Source organism: Apaloderma vittatum, unplaced genomic scaffold, assembly GCF_000703405.1.
Source record: "Apaloderma vittatum isolate BGI_N311 unplaced genomic scaffold, ASM70340v1 scaffold18063, whole genome shotgun sequence".
NCBI lineage: Eukaryota > Metazoa > Chordata > Aves > Trogoniformes > Trogonidae > Apaloderma > Apaloderma vittatum.
Genome location: NW_009707668.1, coordinates 5,372 through 28,623, shown reverse-complemented (window position 1 = coordinate 28,623; position 23,252 = coordinate 5,372). Strand labels below are relative to the sequence as shown.

At 35.8% G+C, this 23,252-nt stretch overlaps 1 pseudogene; it reads right to left on the bottom strand.

Moving 5' to 3' along the window:
- Positions 1-6: 6 nt before the first annotated feature.
- Positions 7-23,252, bottom strand: part of LOC104271581 — a 28,194-nt pseudogene continuing 4,948 nt past the window's right edge.

Below are 23,252 nucleotides of genomic sequence, written 5' to 3'. Positions count from 1 at the left end.
TGGGTGACACAAAATATTTCTCAATCATCTCGGCTAAAAACATACCTGTTGAAAAACAAATTAAATTAGTAAAGAATATTATTACATTTAAAAACCTTAAAAAGATTTATCCTATAAACGTTGTAGAACTTTAAGAATAGGATGTTTGAACAGATTTCAGAAATAAGCCATCCAGTTGTTCTTCCAAAACCTTTACAGTTTGGTGCGCTTTAGAAACCCATAAATATCAATGAAAATTCTGAAGTCATTTACAGGATAATGAAAAACTCTGTCAATGAAATTATAAGTATTAATTGTATGACTACATATGCAAACAGACACATTAATACACAAAATCAATATTTTTTAGGACGAACTTAAAACTAGTGTATGCAGACTAGCAAACGCTGAGATCAGAAAAACAGCTTTCTGTTTAAATGGAACAAAATTAATCTCATTTAATCTGAAGGAAGATGGTATTTATAGTAGTATTAAAAAGCCATGTAATCAAGTTCTAGTACTCAAAGAATATACCTACATTTGAAGAGCACGTCTTAATCACACATGAAATAATGTTACCACAAGATTGGTACTAATGACACAGCAATTCCAAACATAAACAAACTGATAATAAAAACGCTTTGTGGAACTCGCTGGAGAGCACAAGAACTTAGTGTTATATGTGCCTCAAAGCAGAAAAATAACTGCATCCTGTTTCCATACAAAATTGGCAAAAACATTTTTATATTAAGAAGTTCTGAGAAGTTAAAATCATGGAATTCTTACCAAGTCCTTTCAGGTTTTCTCTTCTACAGAAAGCAAAGATTAGTGGAGCCATGCATTTATTGCTGCCTCTGCTTCAGCTTTGCCTCTCTGGTTGCTCCCTCTACCTCAGGTATAAAACCTTTCAGGATCAAACAAAACTCTGAAGCAAACGGAGGGGATTACCCTCTCTGACGTGCCGGCATGCCAGCCTAACAACAGTCCCTCACAGATTTCGCTCATGGATTTTGGATTGCTGGACTCTTTTCCTGCGAGTGCACAGTTAGTTTATATCAAAGCTACCTTTCATGTATGGATTTATTTCTATGCTGAGGAATTTCTAGTGAATTCAGAACAAAGATCTTATTTAAACTAGTAGAAAAGTGAGAGTGTATGAAATCTATTGCTGAAAAACTTCATACCATACTGATTTTTACGGATAATATGAAATCAGAAGAAAGAAAAAGTGTGGTTAGATTTTCTAGTGACAGTATTAAACCAAAATGTAAATAGACTTAACATGCCAAAAATGTTTCAGTTTCCACAGAATTAGCCATTATACAAAACTGAATTTTTCTTACCTACTATGGAGAGAATGACAACCACAAAATCAAAAATATTCCAGCCTATAGTAAAGTAGTAATGGCGAAGTGAAATCAATTTCAGGACACATTCTCCAGTGAAAAGTACAATAAACACCAGGTTAATCCAATATAAAATGTTTTCCATGTCTTCACTTTGATCATCTGTTTCTACCATCATTGTGACCATGTTAAGGCAGATGAGTATCATGATACTGATATCAAATGCTTGTTTTGTAACAAAATCAAAGACCATGCCTTGGAATTTGTTCTGGAAGGGGAAAAAAGATTCATTACAATGTGCATTGGGTAAAATTTCTGGTTTAATTGTTTATTATTATTTTTTTTAAAACGGGTTTCATGTCTTTCATGAAGTCCTCTATCTGCATTAATTTTTCAGTTCATACATGTGAACAAATTAAACAGACGTGCAACTACTGTGTTTATAAGCATTACAGTGATGATTTCAAAATATGCATGGGATATTTTTAAAAAGTTGTAAAGAAGGCTTTGCCACCCTGAACCAGTTCACTCTAACTTTTTGTGATACAGACTACTAACTGAACGCTTAGCTTGGCAAAATTGGAAAAAAATGAAGGGGAGAAGATGGAGATAGAATGGAAGATGGAGATGGGAGAAGGCCAGGAATTAATAGCACAGAAAAATTATAAAGTTTTCAATCTTCAAGGCCAGTGCTCTACATGCCACCAAAACAGCTTTTAAAAGAGTATCTTCCATTTTTCAGCGGTAGAGAATTTACCGAGGGCTGGACTGGCCACTGAGCAGGTTCCACAATCTCAAGTAGAACTGCAGAGCTGGAGTCACTCCCTGCCCCAGCCAAACCCTGCTCTGTAGCGCTGACACAGCCCTGCTCGGGAGAGCAAACCCTTGCACAGATTGTGCACCAGGAACGAGAGGGGCCAAAGGACTTTTTTTTTCAGGCAGTGATATGGTAGCTTGCCTCATACAGCAGTTTCAGAGTTGTCTTTCATGACTGAAAAAGCCTGTGCCCCAAGGCTTTCACATATTTTGACAAATACGCTGCCACATTTAATTGTTACAGTCTAACCAGTGTTTTGAAAAAATGCCGCATAAAACATCATGGCCATCGAGAGAGACAAAAAGAGGGGGTAAAACGGAAAGGGAAGAGTCTTGTATATCCAGACTACAAAAGAGAAAAAAAAAGTATTTCAGATGAATAAGCCCTTTTCTGTATCATTTGTTCTTTTTAGCATACAATTTATTTCAATCCCAATTTTAAATAAATGTAAAAATAACAAAATATTTTTTTCTTACTGCTGGCCGAGGTATAGGCTTTTGTGGTTTCTTTGAACCCAGTTTTTTCATTGCGTTGTAGTATTTCTTCTGTTCTTCTGTCATAAAAATGTCTTGACCTCCAAAGTAAACCAAAGAGACAAAAACTGGTTACAATCACATATGTGTATTGATTACTTAAAGATAATGAATAGTAATAAACACTCCTGTTCACACTCTCATCTGTGGGAAAAGTTAGGACAGACATAAAAATCGCCTTTTATCATGTTTATTAGTAGAATAAGAATTGCTTTACCTATGCCACTCTTAATGTTTAGGATTTATTTGTTTTTCTGAGAGGCTCTTGAACTTGCACTGTTTGTGGCAGACCTCTGCTCTTCACTGAGGAGAGGGGAGCTACAGAGGAGGGAGAGGTGCTTTTTCTTTGTTCTACTTAATTCCATCAGCTATTACAGAGACATAAACAATCAAGCATTCCAATTCCCTTCTCTTGTTTTCCCTCTAGACCAAATTTTGGGCAAATTTAAGAACTGACATATATGATTCAAAATAGAATTAGAGGGTATCCAGATGGTCATATTTCCAACATCTTTTTCTACCTGCACTGGGGCAGGACTAAAGCAGGAGATTTTGGAACTACTATATGGAACAAAGAGAAAAAAAAGAGGTAATTTCTCTCCATCTCATCTCATTTCAGCACGTGGATCCAACAGCACTTCCACCACTCCAATAACAGTGTGGCCTGATACTTTAAGTTCTGAACCTGAAACGCTGACACCTTTTGAGGCAGTGTTGACAAAATACAAAGACTAAAGAGAGTACAAATAAAGATAATACCATGTTCATTATTAGAGTTCAGAAATCTAAACTGCTGAGGTCTAAGACATGAAGTAGTAGAGCTAAGAGTTTTTATAGCTAAATTCAGCTATTTCAATGGTCAGCCTTTTTTTATATGAGTCTATAATAGATGCCAGCCCCAAATCGACATCTTCACAAAGATGACATTGGCTATTTCTCTAACCATGGACAGATATATGTTGTCACTTGGCCATCAAATCCTCATCAAGCCAAATCGCAAACTTTAATAATTCAATGAATTTAAGACACAGAGCACATATTAATTTACCATAAAATGGAAGAATAATAATTTATTAATAGATTGTGTGGGGATCAAAAATAAGCATTTTTTAAGGTTTCTTTTCAGAATAGTGATAAAATACTTATCTTCTTTTTCTGCTGGTTGAAATTGTCTATAATGACACCAATGAAAAGGTTCAAGGTAAAGAATGACCCAAAGATGATGAAGATGACAAAGTAAAGATACATGTACAGGTTGTCTTCATACTTAGGCTGATCCAAAACCTGCAAAAAAGGCATAGAAACTAAGCCTCAGTTTAACTGTAAGCACAAAATCAGTTATCTGCTGGACAGAACGTAGGGTTCTGCTACGCTGATCCTTGCTTCTTATGGTCAAGTTCCCACATATCCATCCCACTGTTCTTCAGTTGATGAAGTTACATACTTGACAAAAAACTTTGCTATCAAACTTGGTAATTCACTTTTAAAAATGTAATTGGCCTATATGAATATAGAATAAATACTGAAGATACAATTGGTTTAAACTAGCGTAGTACCATCTGTTTGAGTCTTTTGACAGCCAGAAACTTGAAAAAGCAACTCGAAAAGCTGCAGAGTTTTCTGTGTTTTTTATCTCTTGGGAGGCCACTGAGAGGGGCTTGTGGAGTTTTCACTACTACGGGCACTTAGGAAACTGCCCTGGATTATGGAAGGGAGGCATTCAAGCCACGCTTAGAGTGTTTTTCTCGGTAGAGCTATGCACATTTACTGTACCACAACAGGCCTGCTGCTGAGAGTAGCCTACCAAAAAAGTTGGAGCTTTACCAGCATAGTTTATTCAGTTGTGTACTTAGAACTAGAGCACAATTTGCACCAAAGGAGCAAGGGAAGGCAAAGAGGTAAGAAAATGCACAGGCCAAGTTAAGAATAAGAACTGTACCCTGAAGAAGGGAGTCAGACAGCTTTCAGAGTACAGTCTCTACTTTTTTAAAAGATCAGTGTTGCGAAAAATTATAAAATCATAAAATGCATTGGATTGGAAGGGACATGTAAAAGTCATCTAGTCCAACCTCCCTGCAGTGAGTAGGGACATCTTTAACTAGATCAGGTTGCCCAGAGCCTCATCAAACCTGACCTTGAATGTCTCCAGGGATGAGACCTCTACAATCTCCCTGGGCATCCCGTTCCAGTGTCTCACCACTCTCAGAGTAAAGAACTTCTTCCTTATACCCATTCTAAATTCACCCTCTTTTAATTTAAAACCATTGCCCCTCATCCTGTTGCAACTTGCTAAAAAGGTTGTCCCTGTCCTTCCTACAGTTTCCCTTTAAGTACTGAAAGGCTCTAGTAAGGTCTACCTGGACTCTTCTCTTCTCCATGCTGAACCAGCCCACCTCTCTCAGCCTGTCTTCTCAGGAGAGGTGCTCCAGCCCTCTGATCATTTTGTGACCCTCCTCTGGAGCCACTCCAACAGGTCCACATCACTCTTGTGTTGAGGGCTGCAGAGCTGGACGCAATACTGCACGTGAGGTCTCACCAGAGCAGAGGGGCAGAATCCCCTCTCTTGATCTGCTGGCCATGCTCCTTTTGCTGCAGCCCAGGATGGGAGTACCCTGCTGGGCTCTAAGTGTGCACTGTTGGTTCATGTCCAGATTTTCGTCTACTGGTACCCGAAGTCCTTTACGCAAGGCTGCTTTCTATCAGTCACCTCTAAGCTGTGTATCAGCACCTGTTTCCAAATGTAAATGCTTCAAAGCACATAATGAGAAGAGGAAAAGGCGTTTCACGGCAAGTTATGTCTGCTGTTGAATTCAGGAATTTTGGGCCAACTGCACTGCAGAGAACATGGAATCCTCCAGGACTCCTTCTCCGATTTCTTCATCCCTTGTCTACTTTCTATGGTTTCCATTTTCTTTAACTACAAAACTAGAATAGCCCCTTGTTCTCTCGTTTCTGCTCTTATTTCTGACGGATGTTAAAAATACATTCTGAAATCTTGGCGCTCATACAGTCAAAACAAATGGAGTCAAGGGACTATACTTACATTACGAGAATCCACAGCTGCGTACATGATATCCATCCATCCTTTAAATGTAGCCTATAAACAGAACATTGGTGTTTACCTCATGCTTTTACTGGAAAATGGCTTGTCAGAAACACTGTTTAAGAGCTGTAGACTAAGTGTCTTTAGCACTCATCATAAACACCAGCACACTGAAATGTTAATAGGTGACTCTTGCCTTCTGTTGCATGTTTTATTCATACACGAGAATTGCAAGCAAATTCTAATACCTGATTATAGAGAACTTTTATTACGAACTTGTATCAACTATGAGTAATATCTAATATAAAAGTTATTTTCTGTCTATGAGCAAAGTAGGTGAACTTGATGCAGGCTCAGTGCAGCTGAGGTGAATTAGGTTTGAATTATGGGGGTTTTTTCCTCATAGTCAGCATAGCCTCTACACTTTGTATTATTTCTGCAGTTACGGATTTATCCCACACCTTATAACTCCAAGCCAAGAAGTGAGACCAGATTTCTAAATGAAAGGAACAATGAAAAAATACTTATTGTTACAAGTAAACAATAGAGATATAAAACTAGAAGTAGAAATTAAGGAGTAGTGACTTACCACTTGAAGCAGAGAAAGATAACCAAGGCCTACATTATCAAAGTTAACCTTTACATTCTTCCATCGGGCAGTTTCATTGTTTCTTATGAGCTCCTCACACTGAGTATAGTTGTTGATTTGGCTGATATCAAATCTCTCATCAGTTGTAGTGTTAACACAGTAGTAAAATTTTCCAGCAAATAGATTGACTCCCATGATACTGAAGATCAGCCAGAATATAAGGCAAACAAGAAGCACATTCATAATGGATGGAATGGCTCCTAAGAGGGCATTCACAACCACCTACGGTAAAAATGAAAACAAAGAAAGACAGTGTAAGAACACAGGCATCAGTACCTTAGAAAGCCTTTCTTAAATGTAACACTCTATTTTCATTTTAATATTTATGTTAAACATTTTCAATTGTTGAGAGTAACAAGTAAAAAAAGCAGTACAGAGGAAAGACAAAATATCAACTTAATTAGGAAGAAAAACACAAACTGTAGCAAAAGCTGGCTTTAAATAAAGGGAAAAAGAACAAACAAGTAAAAGGAACAAAAAAACACAAACAGAAAAAAACAGCATTTATTAATTCTTTTTAGAATATTTACTCAATATACATCTGCAAATCCATACCCATATATTTGTAATGACTGATTGTATCAAACATAACAAACCTCTTTCTGTTACACGTTTACTGGATAAACAGTCCAGATCAATGTTACTGAGCAATTTTTAATTGAAAGTAATTTTAAGACTTCTTTTAAATAAAAGAAAACTCAGAGATGGATGGTTATATATAAAATCAGAAAAGCAGACATGTTCAGACGAGGAAACCAGCTCAGTATCTGAACACAGAAAAGCTGGCAGTGTTCGGGCTAGTGAGAGATAAGACTTGAAGAAGGAAGAGACATGATTTAATTTTCACAGAAATTTTGGGGAAAATTAGGCTTCAGGAAAGCAAAATATGAAAATGAGTTGATCCATAACGATGAACAATGATTAAAAATATGCCAGAAAAAAATTAAATAGTAGAGAAAATAAAATTAGGGAGAAAGTAGGTCCATTATGAATGTGAATGACATAAGGATGGTATTGATGAATTGCTAAATTAGTTAACTCCTATTTTAAATCTGTTTGTAAGTCAAATAATATAAAATTTAATAACTAGGGAGAACCACTGTCAATTTTCCCAAAACAACTGAATCATATCCTTAGGATCTAATGAAGATTTTATTTTTAAAATGCAGAACATTACGTATTACATAGATGAAATTATAAATAATTAATTGTTTCTCTGATGTAGGTACTACAGCAGATCCTGTAACACACTATGCTATTTGTTTCTATTTGAAGTACAAATATGTAGCCTAAGCCTGTAAAATATTTTGGAATTACATTTATATCTACAATTAATAGGTTCCAGAGAATCAAATACTTGTCAGATTAGTCTTCTAGGTAGATACCTTTCATTCCTTGCTATTTTACAGCATAGAAAATAAAACCTTTGAATGTTGGAGTAGGTGATGAATAACCACCATGTAGAGCATATAGTAGACTTCGGCTGAAGGGAAGGAGGTATACTTGTATTATTTTCAGTGTTTCATTTCTGCCAAAACAATACCTCTTTGGGACAATACATATTTTGGACAATATTCAAGATTCTATAGGACTTCAATGAAATTGTTGTTATGTTAAATTTAGGAGCTGAACCAAGTGAGGATCCTTTCAATGTCAATTACTCGATGAAAGCACAGACTGGTGGATGAAGTCCAAAGCTTCTGTGCTTTCTTCTGCCACATATTTTAAATCCTATGTTGTAGTAAGTGTTTATTTCTCATGGGGAAATTAAATTAAAAAAGGTAAAGTAGTTCCTTACTCATGCTAAAAATCTCCTTAGCAACACCTATTATAAATCACTAAGCAAAAATAATATAGCATTTTATCACTCATCAGCTGGCCGAGAGTATTCCCTAACTAACGGGTAAGTCTGTTCAACAGTGCTGTCGTATGTTCTGTGTTGACAGACCCGTACTCTTGGCTTTGTCACTGACATGACTGTGGAAGGCCACGAGGAGTAGTTTGACCTAAACAAATGAAGAGTTTAATAATAATGCTGAATTAGTTTAAATTAGAAATCCATGAACTCACTAATTTTAGTAGGAAATTTGACTGGAATAATAAACAACACTTTTTTTTTTTTCCAATTTAGAAGTATTTTCCAAATATATATTAGTTATTATTTTTACATTATTTTTATTTAAAGTTGTCTCAATTCTTCTGTAATCCTATCATCAATCAGGAATGATTATTGAGCTATAAAGGGATAGTTAATGAAGTGAAAATATTTGTCCTTGAGCTTTCAGTCTCATTACACTTGAGAATTCTATTCCTTTTTCTACTGCAGCTTCAGGTCCAGTCATGTTCTTATTTCTGTAATGGCTAGATTTCTCCAGGTGACCTACTTTCTCTGGTTTTAGTCTGAGTCCTGAAGCTATAGCACGACTAGCTTGTAAAACGAATCATCTGAAGACAAAACGTCCTGTTGCGCATCACCGAAAACACTGACCCAGACACCTCCTACCTTCCACTGGTAGTAGGGATGTGAGAAAAGAGGGCAAGATCTGGCAGCAAGTTAAAGCAGGGAAAGCATCATTAAGAGCATTGCTTATCGGTTAAAAAAAAGGCAGTATGTGCCTAGCACCATATAGCAGTGACTGATACTGCTTGGGACAGAGCATAGACAGGTTAATTATACTCTCAGAGGCTACTTTCATGAAGTCCCCAGTGCAAATCAAAATGTACTTCCTCTAGCTATAGAAGTGGTAGGAAAATGCAGGGGAAACATCATGTTTTCCATAGGGGCAACGTTTTCAATTAATTATTAGCTTCAACAGGCACAAATCCTGATCCTAGAGAAAAGCATGGTGAATTCAGAATTTTGGATATGTAGAATGGAATGTCTTGCTTGTGTACAGGAAGTGCAATGCTCACTGGAAGCAATTTTAAGTGCCTATGCAAATATCTGCACCATACTATATTGTCATATTTTAAGTTCATAGATATTAAACACCAGTGAAATTACTGTGTTATGCACAGACATATTGAATTTCCAGGTATCAGACCTTAAAATCTTCTCGTACTAATTTCTTTACCAATTGGAGCTACTGCATCCTTAAAGACATTAAGCCTGAAATTAGTTACCTTAAACATGGCAAAATTCATTATATCCAAAGGAAAATGTCAATAGTTGATTGCCTAACTAATAAAAACATAGCTTGGTTTTCTAGTCAGAAGTTATCTAACTTCATCCACTACTTTTTATTGTATCTTTAGCCGAGTTACGTATCTCCTACGTATTTGTGTATTCTACAAGGAGATAAAGTTATCAGATCAGAATCAAAACAGCAGGTAAAGTTTACACCGATGTGGAAGTTATGGGATTGAAAATTACCCATAAACCATCATGAAAAAGTGTTTTTTCCTTGCCACATTAAATTACCACTTAAGCAGCTTACTGTGAATATTAAATTTGTAATATTCTATATTAGTTTTTTTCCTAATCATTCTTATTAAAAACCCAGTGATATAATTGAGGTTTTAAATAGGCATTATATCCGATACAAACATCCCAAATTTTCAAGTTTGCTTCAGCAAAGTTCCAGAAAAACACTGTAAACAAAGCAGTGGTATTTTCTAATTGAATTTATAACCTTTCATCAAGGCTGGTTTTCTTTTTGGTTGAAGTCTTTTACTTTCACATACATAGATGATCCCATTTCCTTCAGCAGCTCACTAATTTGTAGTTGACTTCTAAATTTGCTAATCAGCTTATAACCTGGGGGCCCAAAGATCGGTGACTGCAGCAGGGAGCTCACACAAGGATCTCTTTTAATTACAGCCATAGGGTACATCTGCTGACTAGAGCTATGGCAATATGTCCAAGGCAGACAGATGGACCCTGAAGGTATAAGTCAAACATCTTCTTGTAGCTGGAGCTAGAAATAGATACCAGCTCCAGTTGTTCACTACAGCCCCTAAGAGAATCATTTCTAGAGCTTTCAGGTCACAGCAGAATACCAAAGGTATTTGTCTGTTTCAGTGCACTGGAGAAGCGATCTAATCAATCTGAATTTGCACTGGAATAGACTGAGGGAGTCCAGCTGGGCAGCTGAGGGGCTCAGCTGTGCTAACTGATACGGTGATAACAAACAACTGGGGACAGCAACTTCTCACATATAGCCAACTCTGTCAGGAAAAGTCTTTCTGATATGTTTTCAGGCTGCTTAATGCTCTGTAGGTTGTAATCAACATCTAAAAAATCAATATGGAAAGCAGTAAGCAACCAATTTACACCAGGAATCATAAAACCAGCTCCATCTTTGATATACTAGAAAAATTGCATTAAATAGAATGCAATAGATCTAATCTGAGAGAAGGTATTTTAACACTGCCAATTTACTTATTAATGTAGTAATTCATTACAAAATTTTTAAATTGTAACAGAAATTCCCAATTACTATTTACAGAATCGTAGATTAAAATATATCTGATAGACTGTGCATGATATCTATACTTGTATGAAACACACATGTCCATATATATGTGTGTATGTGCACACACTTTTATGAGGAAATATTGCTTTTTTAAAACCGTTCTGACTATAGCAGGATTTACTTGCATGGGATAAATTCAGTTTTGTAGCAACATTGCATAGATCCATGCAGTTGATAAAACCTTGGGCTTTCCAGGGAAACATGAAATAAAGTGAAAGGCCAAGGAGCCTCAGTAAGTGTAACAATGTGTGCAATAACACATGAATTCATATAAGCAGATGAAACCTTTTGCTTATATGCTAGTGATAAATGTGAAATATATAGGATGATAGTGCAGCGTTTCTGCATGGATTTGTCGTTGATTATTCTGCATGCATTGTTTCTGTGTGTGCATGCATTATTTCAGATTCTTTCATTTTGTCTTACCCTCATCCCTTCAAATCGCGACAAGGCTCTTAGAGGTCTCAAAGCTCTTAGTGTCCTAAGGGATTTAATCGCACCCAGTTCTGAGTAGCCCAAGGCATTAGCTGTTAAGCTAACCAAAGAGACCTACACAAAAACAAAAAGGCAATATTGCTCATTCATCTTGTATATCCTTTTGATGCATATGGTGGGAATGATGTGTGCCCTGAACTTCTCAAGAAGATTCAAGGCTGGACCTCTTTCTCCAGGAATCCTTCTATAATGCAGAAAGAACTTTCAAGTCAGACAAAGTAGAATAAAAGTATATTCTAGGTACCTGTTGATGAAATCATGTTGGTAGAATGGTATAAAAATGTTTTCTAAATTCACATAAACCAGTCAACATTTGGTGGCATTTAAAGAAAAATTAAGTCACATGCAACAAGGAAACTCCCCAAAGCTGGCTGAATTGGAATGGTCAGTTTAGGTCAAGGCTTCCCATGGTATCTTCAGAACTTGATGAGAATGAAAAGCTCTCAAAAACCACATCCAGACCTGGCCTTTGATCAAATGTAACTTTCTAATGTCCAGAAAATCTTATGCAACAGCCATAGCTACCAGCGCTGTTCAGATTTAACCAGACTAATCAAGACTGATAACCAATTGTTTGTTAGACAATGGTAGAAGCTTCTTTGTTAGGCATATCCACACTTCATTACATTCCCTGTGACTCCTTTAACATTTCATCAGTTCTGGCTTGCATATCGTTGGTCTGGTCTGCAGGCAGATGAGTAAATAAACTAGAATAGCTGTAAAATAAATAATACAATTATCTTTCATCAGTTATCCTTAGAAGTGTATTTATAGTAAACCACTGGGAAGGAGTGGCCCTAGTAAAGAAAAAAACCCAAACAAACCATCTTCTATTTCCCTCCATTTAATGCCCTTCCCTTCTGTCATTCCTGTTCTCTCTTAATTCTTTCGTTTCCAAATTAGTCTTTTCATTTCCTTATCTCAAACCTCTGACTAAAGACTTTTAAAAAATAATAGAGAGATTATTTTTTTCCATGAAAAAGATTGCACTAAGGTAAGGTTGCCATGAAAAACTGATAAAGCTCTTTGTAAATTTCACAGAGCTGAACCACAGATTATCAAATAAGAATTAAATATTTGGTGATAAATACAATCAACATATAACACAGTGTAAAGTGTTGTCCACAGTGTCTCTGCAAAGCTCTACTGTTCATGGTAATTTACACATCTGATGACTGAGGCAATCGGTCAGTTTTACAAGGGTACAGATTCAACCACAGAATACTAATTGTGCATAGAGTCATGTTACATTGTAGGATCTACAATGCTGGTATGAATTTAAAAGAATATTTTCTAAGATCCATATTGTGAAGACTTCATGGTGTATCATGTTGTTTTAGGGAGATGCATAGCAATTTCTGCAGAATTCTGCTGCTCTTCAGAATAAGCAAACAAGTGATTCAGTACACATTCTGACCTTGCATTCCACGGGAATTGCACATGTGGAACTAAGAGCTGCCCTGCGAGCACAGACAGATGTAGTCAGGCTATTGGGGATAGAAGGGAAATGAACGTCTGCTATATAGTGGAAAATCTGCAGACTTCCATGTATGCTACTGTGCAGACATTGTTGAGCAGGTAGATTTGAAAGTACCATACATCTCTCCCTAGTTTTCTTTCACGCAAAATGCATCTGCTCATTGGTGGTATAGCCTTTTGAAAATCATTTGAGAATCCATCCTAAGGGACCTCATCTACAGTTCTCCAAGCATCTGTCTAAGGTTGCCCATCTGATGTGGTGAAAAGTGCAAGAGTACACAGCAGTACAATAGAACTTGCAGTTCCTAGCAGTATTTTCCTTTCATATTACGCAGAGTAAGTGATAGGATATTTAAAGAAATTCATTAGAATGTTAGAAACTTTTAAATTCCATACACAGCCAAAACTGAAGAGGATGAACAACATCCTTGCCATACCACAAAAAGGAAAAAAAAAAAAAAGCAGCATTTCAATAAAGCATTATAACTTCATAAAACTATAAACTATCAACAAAACATCTATAGAATAATAATATATCTAACTATTTCTTCTTTTCTGAACAGAATATTAAACCATACCAGAGTAACGGTTTTAAAATAGAATTTCTGTTGAATAGAAGAGAAAGCTTATCCTGAAAACATAAAGTTTGGATTTTTAGAGCCTGTCATACAGCATGTGAAAAGGAATACATACATCAACAATCAGGAAGTCCAGCCAGCACCAGGCATTAGTGAAATAGGTTTGAAAGCCATAAGCCACCCATTTTAAAAGCATTTCCAGAATGAAGATGTAAGTAAAAACTTTGTCAGCGTATTCCAGCATGGTCTTGATAGTTTTACGTTGCTCTATGTATATATCTTCAAATGCCTGTGAAAAAGATTTTTGAAGCTATAGTTACATTATCTTCACAGTTTGCAGTGCGGTATGCAATAGCCAAGGAAGAACTTGAATTGGAAAGACATATGTGCTGGTAAGTTATATATTCTTCCCTCAAGCACAACTTCTTGCTTTCACTTCATAGTCTTTTCATAAAGGTGGGTCTAAACACAGTATTCAGCTTTCAGCTGAGCTGAACAGTGACCCATGAAACTCACTGTAATACCACTCTCCACATTTCATTTTAATTGGTTTCCATGATTAGCAATGGTTTATTGACATAAGGATTTCCTTTATGGTAACTGCAAACTTTATATCAAAATTATATGAGGGAATTAAAAATAACTCTGTGATACAGAATTTTTGAGGAATTAGTAATTGAAAGCAAACTATACACACTAATCCACAAAGCAATCCTGAACAGAGATTAGTAACTCTCTTTTCAAAAGAAAGTTGTCTACACTGACAGTGAATCACTATGCATTGACTGCAGTGTAGCAAGTACAATATATTTTGCTCCTGATATGAGGAACTAATTACTTCAGTACTTACTCAGCACACCAGATTTAACATCAATCTTGTAAAATACCTGACAGAATCATGTTGGCACATTATATCTCAGTTTGACAATTCAAGTTTCTAGGCTCAGCAGTGGTTTATTTTAAATGTGTGTAAGAAAAAAACCCCAAAAACTATTATCCTCAATATGAAGATGTGAATACCAGTCTGATATAATTAATTTCTTATTTCCATTAAACACTACATTTTGAACTTGCCAAATGATTTGTTTCATAGCCTGTGAGCAAACTCTTACACATCCTACAACACATGCCAAATACTTGTTGATATATGTTGACATTAGATCATTTATGAATTAGGAATTAACCTGATACATTATCTGCAGCTATACAGCTTAATGTAATTCTAAATGCTGCTTAAATAGATAGAATAGTTCCACACTGAATTTACCAGAGCACCGCTGCTGAGAAGGATCATGAAGACAATGAAGGTCTCAAACCAGTTGTGTTCAACAATCTTATAACAGGTTTTCCTAAGATTCCACCAGATTTTCCCTTTCCCATCTTCTACACTGACTTGACAGCATTTGAATCTCCGCACACAGCCTAAGTGCAATAATAAATTTTAAGAAGTCAGGAAAAGGTAAATATTTATTAGGAATCACAAAGAAGAGAAGTCATTTGGCTTATTTCAGTGAACTACAGGAGGTGCTTGCAAATAAATATCTCCGGTTTGAGGATTTTTGTTTCAATATTTGAAGTTTTGTAACTCTTATAATACCTTTCAAGAAGGGAGCATGAGAACATTTCATCTATGGCAGTACTTCTGAAGAAGTTACTAATACAAACAGAAAATACAACTGTAATCTAACCACAAGGCTTGTTCTTTAGTTTGACTAAAAATACAATCTAGCCTAAATCAACATAGTTAAATCTCATCACCTTCCGTAAAACAAGCCTCTGGCTCCAGAGATTCTTCAGGTTCTGCTTCTGGCTGTTCCCCTTCTGGAGGCAGTCCAATATCAACTGTGCTGCCTTCTGATGAACTGGATGCATTTAATTTCTGTGAATGAAACTCCACATAATTATTTTTGTCAATTTTATTTACTCTGACTAGAAGTTCATGTTTCAAATGCATACCAAAATATTTTGCATGTATTCCGTGCTCTGACATTAGAATAATTTCATATCTACAATCTATAATGCCAAATTGCTCTACTACAGGTGAGGTCACAAGATTAGAAACTACATCATGGGCATTTTCCCTATTGAAAATATTTTTATATTTTCATACAAGGAATTGCTGAAATTATTAGACTACTATTCTGAGCCACACATAACAATTCTGAAATGAAATTTCAGTAAGTTAGGAATGGGTGCCTCCCACACTTCGTACTGTTTAATTATTCAAATCATGTGGCTGCATTTTAGATTACACTTCCGATAGCATCTGTTAAAGCAATTAATTTTCCAACGTCATGACCAAACCAACAGCAAGCTGCACAGCTGTATTTTCATGTCTCAAGTAAACGTTCTTCTAGCAAGTCTGTAAAATCTAAAAAGTTTGAATATAAACTTTTCATTATCACTGACATGAAAACACATTATGAGTTGTATAGGATAGTTTAATTCTCTTTATTTCCGAAAGAGCAGCACATTACTTTAAGAGCAGTAGCTGATATTTTGCATTCTCACTTGCCAATGCATTTTCTGTATTTATTGTGCATTTTGAAACTACTTATTACTTTGTTACAGTACACATACAAGTCCAATCACTATAAAAGCTCCCCAAAATCTTTGGGTTTGGAAGACTAAACTTAAAACAAAAGCTTTTAAAACAGTACTACCATAAAACAATACTGCACCAATGAATCATATTGACAATATAATCCAGATCTTCAAAATGATTCTTTAACACCGTCACGTTTTGTTGGCAACAGACAAATATGAATACTGTAATAAGTAAAAGTAGTTTGATCACGGCATTCTATGACTTCTAATGTTATCACTATGTGGAGTATAACATCAGTAAAATGGCTGCATTGATAAGTAGCTAATTTTATCAAGGGAATGATGTAAGCAGATTTTGATTACAGTTTATAGGGAATTAATATTAGACAGAGAAGATGGTCCATGGTAACATTAAAGATATATCTTTGCTGACACTTAAATTTTAAGTTAGAGGCATTATTCCTCTAAAGGGCGTTTGAGGAACTCCAAATTCTATACATTTTTTTCGTAAAGGAAATGTAAACAATATTAGTATGTGAATGCGGAAAGTACTATAAGATTTTAATTGTACATTGCAGACTATAGTGGGTACTTAAAAAAAAACAGAAAGAAGGATTAATTCCTTTCTCTCCCACCCTGATTTTATCGAATCACACTGACAATATATTGTGTTGAGATTTTGACATTGACTTAACTTTGATTTTTTTGTGTACCACGGTACACTATAGCTCAAGTTTTAGACGAAGACCAAACAAATGAAAACATTCACTGTAGGGTGTATTATGCACATAATTTCAGTGATATCTGCACACCCATTGCCTTTATGTTTCTTTGAACATGCTAGCTTATGTATTCATGTCTCATGTTTGTGCATGAGCTCAGCATCTATGAGGTTAGGTCCAATATATGAAGACTTAGGTGAACACTTTTTCTACAGACTTATTTACAAATTTCCCGTTGCAACTTATTGCAACAGCAGTTTGGTCATTACGGAATATTGCCTCTAAAATGGAGAAACTGGGAAGTATGGGATAAATACTGTAGTCCTCAAGTAAGGACCACAGCATTTAAACATCAGTGGATGTCAATCATCAGTTTGAGGAAAGGCCAGAAATCCCATAAACACAAGGTACATTCCAAAGAAATTTATATATGGATTAACCGTTTATCAATATAATACAATAAAGCATTTTTAAACTGAGAAGCGACTATCTGTTTGTATTATACTGAGTTTTCTTAAAATGTTGCTTCCATCATTCCGATCTGGACAGCATTTCTAGCAGAATGCTGTAGTAGTAGCAGAGCAAACAAAAATTATGAACTGGTTAAACTGTAAGTTTGAAAAGCCTTCTGTCCATTCTTTTACAGGAAAATGAAGGGTTTGGTAACTCGGATATTATGCAGTTACTTTAATCAGCACATCTTAATTTTAAGAATGGGTAATGAATTCCTATTACTGAAATTGCGTAAGACTAACAGTTAAGTCAACTTGGAAGATTAGAAATATCCACTATAAGGAGAGATCAAAAAAGATCAGACAGAAAAGACAGAAAATGCTCAGTAGAAAAGCCAATTATCAGGAACATCAGAAAGCCATATTTATTTATGTGGAGCAGTATGTATGGTGAGTTGTATCTTAGCGGTCTTTTCTCACTGAGTATCTGGTATGCTTCTCTTAAAGAGCTGTAATAATCACAGGCATTAAGGTAACGAGAAAAATCCTAAATTAAATCAACAGCAGCTGATACTTGAAACACAACAATTAAATGTCTCATCCCACTGAGAATTCAGTACTCTTCTGTTGTTGATGTAACAGAGTATTTCCTTAGCATGCTGTTCTATTATACCTGAATTTAGCCCCAACCTGATCAAGTATATGAAGAAACATATTAGAAATACTATTCAATTAATTCAGTCTGTAATAAGTCAGCATCATTTGGGGAAGAAAATAATCAGCGTTTTCAACAGAAATAATTACTTTTTTTTGCTTGTTTCATTTGTTAACATCAAATTTATTGTATGGCATTCTGTACAATATTAATAAAATTTATTATGCATTACAAACAGCTAGAAAGGTTTGATGATACAACATCTTAAGATTTTACCAAATCAGTTACATTTAGTATAGCAGGAAAACTTTTCAAACACATACTTTCACAGCAAACTTCTGCTCTGGTATAAATCACCTGGCCCAGGGATGTTGTACGGATTTGAATGTATTCAACACAACATCACCTGGGAACAGATCATGTTACTGCTGATTATGTTTTCTCCATATGTTTTACTACATAGGAAGGTTTTCCTTCCATTTACTGTGACTTGCCAGTGTTCTGACCTACGGAATTCGGCTGGATAGCTTGACTACCCCTAAAGGTACGTCGCATATGTTCCAGTCCTTTATGTTAACATATCTCAAAATTACCTTTGTACCTGATAAATTCTTCTCTGCTCATCAGCATTAAAAAAAAAAACGGATTTAGGCAATGCTATATACTTAATATGTATGCAGCTATTTTAAAAAATGAACTTGTAGAAACAAGATAATCATCAAACTCAAGTGTTATCTTTAATATAGTAGTATTCAAAAGTATTCAGCCAACTAGATTATAAAATATTTACCAGGGCCAAGCGTTAGATGCTTTTTGAGAGTTATGATGCTAGAATTTTTCTGAGTAGTAGGCTAAGGAAATTATTCTCACAGAAATTTACTTCTCAAAACCTCAGAATGTATATACTCCATCTGCTGCTCACAGAAGACAGTAAGGGGACAAAAGTACTTACATGGTCCTACAGGAGCAGATACTGACTATCATAGATAGATACGGATCTTGTACACCACATCGACCAATAGCCGAACCGGTCACGCTTTAGTCAGCAATACAGTACAGTATGAGAGAGAGATTTTAGTTTAACTTTCAAGGTAGAAACTGGAAGTGGAAAGCAGCTTGCCTATCAGAGCAACATTGCACAAAGCAGCAGCCAAGATCAGCTCAGGAAGCTTTTGCCATAATTACTTTCTGAACCTCTACAACATCTCATAGATTCATAAAATTCTGCTTCACTTACAGCCAGGCCACTTTGAGCTTCTAACATCTCTTCCTTTCTTTGCTTCCAATTATCTGAGCGTAGCTGAACAGCTCTTGGCTTATTAACATAGTTAACAAAGCCTGAAATTTCATGATTGGCCAGGATGCCACTAATAGCTCTTGAAATTCTCATTTAAGGGACTGAAGGAGCAAAGAGCAGGAAGATGGCACTAGAGAAATCACCATTTTGGATTTGCTTTTAATTTCCTTTCCCCTCAAATACCTGTAAATATGTTAAATAATGGAAATTGTACTAGTTTTATTTTCCCAGTGCTTTTGGGATATCTGTATGAAAATGAGATGTTCTGTGATATAAATGGCAATATTATATTCAAACTTATCCAATCTTTTTCTTTACAGCTATATCACCTATAAAATCAACCAAGTGGTAAACAGCATTGTAGTTCCACCAGTACAATTAAGTGGAATCTGGATGTCACTCTTTCTAGTGTTTATACAGCCAGGCATAATAACTGTATCTATTAAAAAAAATAGAACATTGTAAATCTAAGCAAAATAATTCTGTGATGATTACTGTTTGCAAACACTGCAAAAATGAAAATGGGATCCCTAAATTATAGTTCACTCTGTACTTTATTGCTATTCATAATTCGTTTGATCTGCTTATTAACGAGCATTTCATAAATGAAAATATTTGCAAGAATGTTGGATGAAAGCAAAGGCATAGTAAGTAGCAGTGGAAATATTTGCAAAAGCACTCCCACTGGAAGCTACTTAAAAATACATTTTAATTCACATAAGCAATAGTGAAAGGATATTTCCAAACCAGAGTAAGGGACAGCTGTTTATAAAGATTAATTAAATAAACTGCAATTAAGTCTAATATTAACTACTTAATATCAGCCACTATGAATCACAATATGCCAATATGATGGGACCAATTCACAGACAATCCAAAGCCTAAATTCTTCAAGGTATGAAAGGATTTTGAATAATTGATTTTTTAAAATCAAAATATGACTTATCAGATAAATTACTCCTTACAGAATATCAGACAAGAAGCTATGCAGAAAGCCTGTTTTAACTCCACTGATTTACCAAACTGAAAGAAACTTTATATAACTATGGTGTTACAAATATTACGGCCGTGTTTAATAGGTGAGATGTAAATCATATTGAAGCTGGGGACATTTTGGTCCAAAGTCAGTAGCTTATTTACTAGACTGGTGAACTTAGTATTATTACTGATAAGATGAGAATAAGTTTAAGTTTCTCAGGGCAGACAATTTTAGGTGCCTAGAGAGGTAGTCAATTTGTGAGCATAAACTGAAGAGCTATGGTAAGACTGAATTGGGCCAGATCTTGCGATCAGTTTTCTCTTTGCACTTCTACACTTCTAAGTGTGGGCGTAAGTAAGAGCAGAACTGATCTTTGAATGTTTGACCAGCCAAGTACCAGTTTTGTATGAGCTTTTAGAAATAAATGATGGTCACATGCTTTGACTATGAAAATTAAATGAATTTCATGCTTAATGGTGCTTTAACTACTGCATATCAATCTCCAAAATACCTAAATTTTTATACAAATACTGAAGAAAAGCATTTCTAAGAAAAAAAATGTGAAAAATAAAACCATGACTACACCGAGTTTGCAAGTTACCTCTGTTATAAGCTAAAATACAGTAGTATGAAAGTTTTCCAAAACTGCTAGGAGCTTTTCATTATCAACACAACTTATGGATGGATTTATATAAGCTTCTGACGAGAAACAGCTTACGCGTTACATATTCTGCCTTCCTTCAAAGGGAAAGAAAACTCTTCAAAAATAGAATCCTGAAAACTTAACCGCCACGACTGGGAAAGGGACGTAGCATGCACTGCAAAGTACTGCTGAAGTTTCATGGAAAGGATAGCATCTGAACCCCAGAAATACCGATCTCGCTGCCGATCTCGCCTGACCATGCTGTGACGCGAGTCCCGTGACTCAGCAGAGAGCGGCTGTGCATGTCGGTACTTTATTGCGATGAATGGGACGGGCTCATAGCTGACGAGCATGCAGGCCAGTCAATGTCCGTTAAAAAGTGATTATATAGTATACACATAGAGATGTATAACTTGCTTAGGTAACCTGTGTAAAATTGGTGACACGATGCTCTGCCTCGCTAAAAGGCACCAGAGCTGCCCGCTTGACTGATCCAGCTTGGTTTTACTCCTGTGAGAAGTAAGAATGGTAGGAAATGAAATTCAGGACACAGCACCTCTGTTGGTTTTTTGCGCTGAATATTGCTTAAAGTAAAATATACATTATTAAGGTGTCTGCAACAGCATTAGATGATCCCATATTTTTCGAGGCATTTAAAAATATCTTGTAAATTGGTATATCTTGGTGATACTACTAGCCTAGAAGTTACACTTAGCATAAAAATCTAATTATTACATAGCTATACATGCACGACAAAATTTTCTATATCAACCATCGCCATAGTACTTAAAAGACCTAAAAAGGAAAAAAAAATTTTTATAGTTTCTATGCTGGATAGCAGTAATGCAGCTCAGGTCCACAGACTTTTACATACAGGACAACAGACTAAGCCCAGTAGCCCCATATTTGTTAATGGCTCTACTTCTACGGTGAAGTTTTATTTAGGATTTGTTCTCTTAACTCCTTTATTACGTTATATTCCCCCACTACCATTCTTAGGGACATGATGTTCTCATATTGAATTCTATTTCAGGTTTCAGGCAATTTTCTGGAAAATTCCTTGTAAATTCACACCCACTAGCATGTAAAATATTGTATGTATTATTTCTAGGAAGGCGTAATCTAGTTAACATTTCTGTCAAAATACTGGAAAATACCTATGTGATAATAAAGAATTCACCAAACATTAATATACTGAATTAAAACTTGCTAATAAGTCATAATTACTTTGTAGAAATTTAGCTTGTTGCCCTACGCCACAGTGAATACGTGTTTGCAATAGAGAAGAGCAAAAGCACACGGACACACACTCGTTAGCATCTGGCTCTCTTGTACCGACTGTTCTCACAGACCAGGGATGCCTTAGCTGCCCTTCCTTTGGGATACTGCGAATCGAAGGTGGTTTGGTGGCAGTTTCTAACTTCAGATCTTTTAATTTGTGGCATAAGTGATGAAGTGACTGGCAGATCAGCACTCGGCAACGGCAGAATCATCTAAATGGGAAAACATGAGAGGGCAGAAACGCAAGGCACATTGCGGCATGACAAAAAAAGAGGAAGCCTTGAACAAAAAAGCCATTTGTAGTCATATTTTTACTTTAAAAAAATGCCTTCTTTTGCGATGGATCGTTTTAATGACAAGAGTGTTGGTCCTGTGACTAATAAGTCATCAGTCTTCTCTATATCAAAAATCATAGTGGATAAGAATTATCTAATGAAGGGTAGAAACTAGGCTTACATTTAAAAAAATACATTTTTGTGATTAAAATTTATTTGAAATTTAGGCATTTTAATAAGAAACATGCTTATAAGGCCTTTGTTTAACTGCTGTGTCTCCCTTAAAGGTGCATGAAATTTGTACACATTTCCTTTCAATTTTTCACCTTCAACTTCTGCAAGAGTAAGAACTTTTGGTCCTGAACATGCTCAGAAGGATCAGGCTTGACCAGTCAAAACTGCATGGCACTAGATCGTTCCTGACTGAATAAGCATTTCTTTGTTTTATCACTTGACCAGTTTGCCGTTCCTGAAGCATGATTAACACACACATTGATGGGATTAAGGGTCTCCAAGAATGCAACAAGGACACTGTTTTCTTTAAATATTTTATCTGGAGGAGAAAGCCTTTATTTTATGGTGGAAGCTTATTAACTGAAGCTCATGTCTCAGATGTGGGAAAACCCACTTTAAAATTTTCCATATAGGAACTCAAACCAATATTTTTGTCACCTTGTAGAATAACCCAGTTGTTGGGGTCCTTCCGCTGGGGGAAGGAAATGTATGGATAATGAAGGCAGTCAGCAGCCATACCATCCTGTTATACAACGAAATTCACCATTGCCATCGTGGTCACAGTCAGTCCTGCCATAACCAGCCCACAGGTTGAAATATGGTACATCCTCCATTTCTTCTACTGACATAATGCTCTTGCACAGTAAATAGTTAAAGACTGACTGGGCTATATAAAGAAGCAAAAGGGAGAATGTTGGTGCCTATTTCAAGGCAGTTTCTGCATTTTAGCCATTGACCATTGCCTGTTAAAACATACGAATAGATTTTGTAGC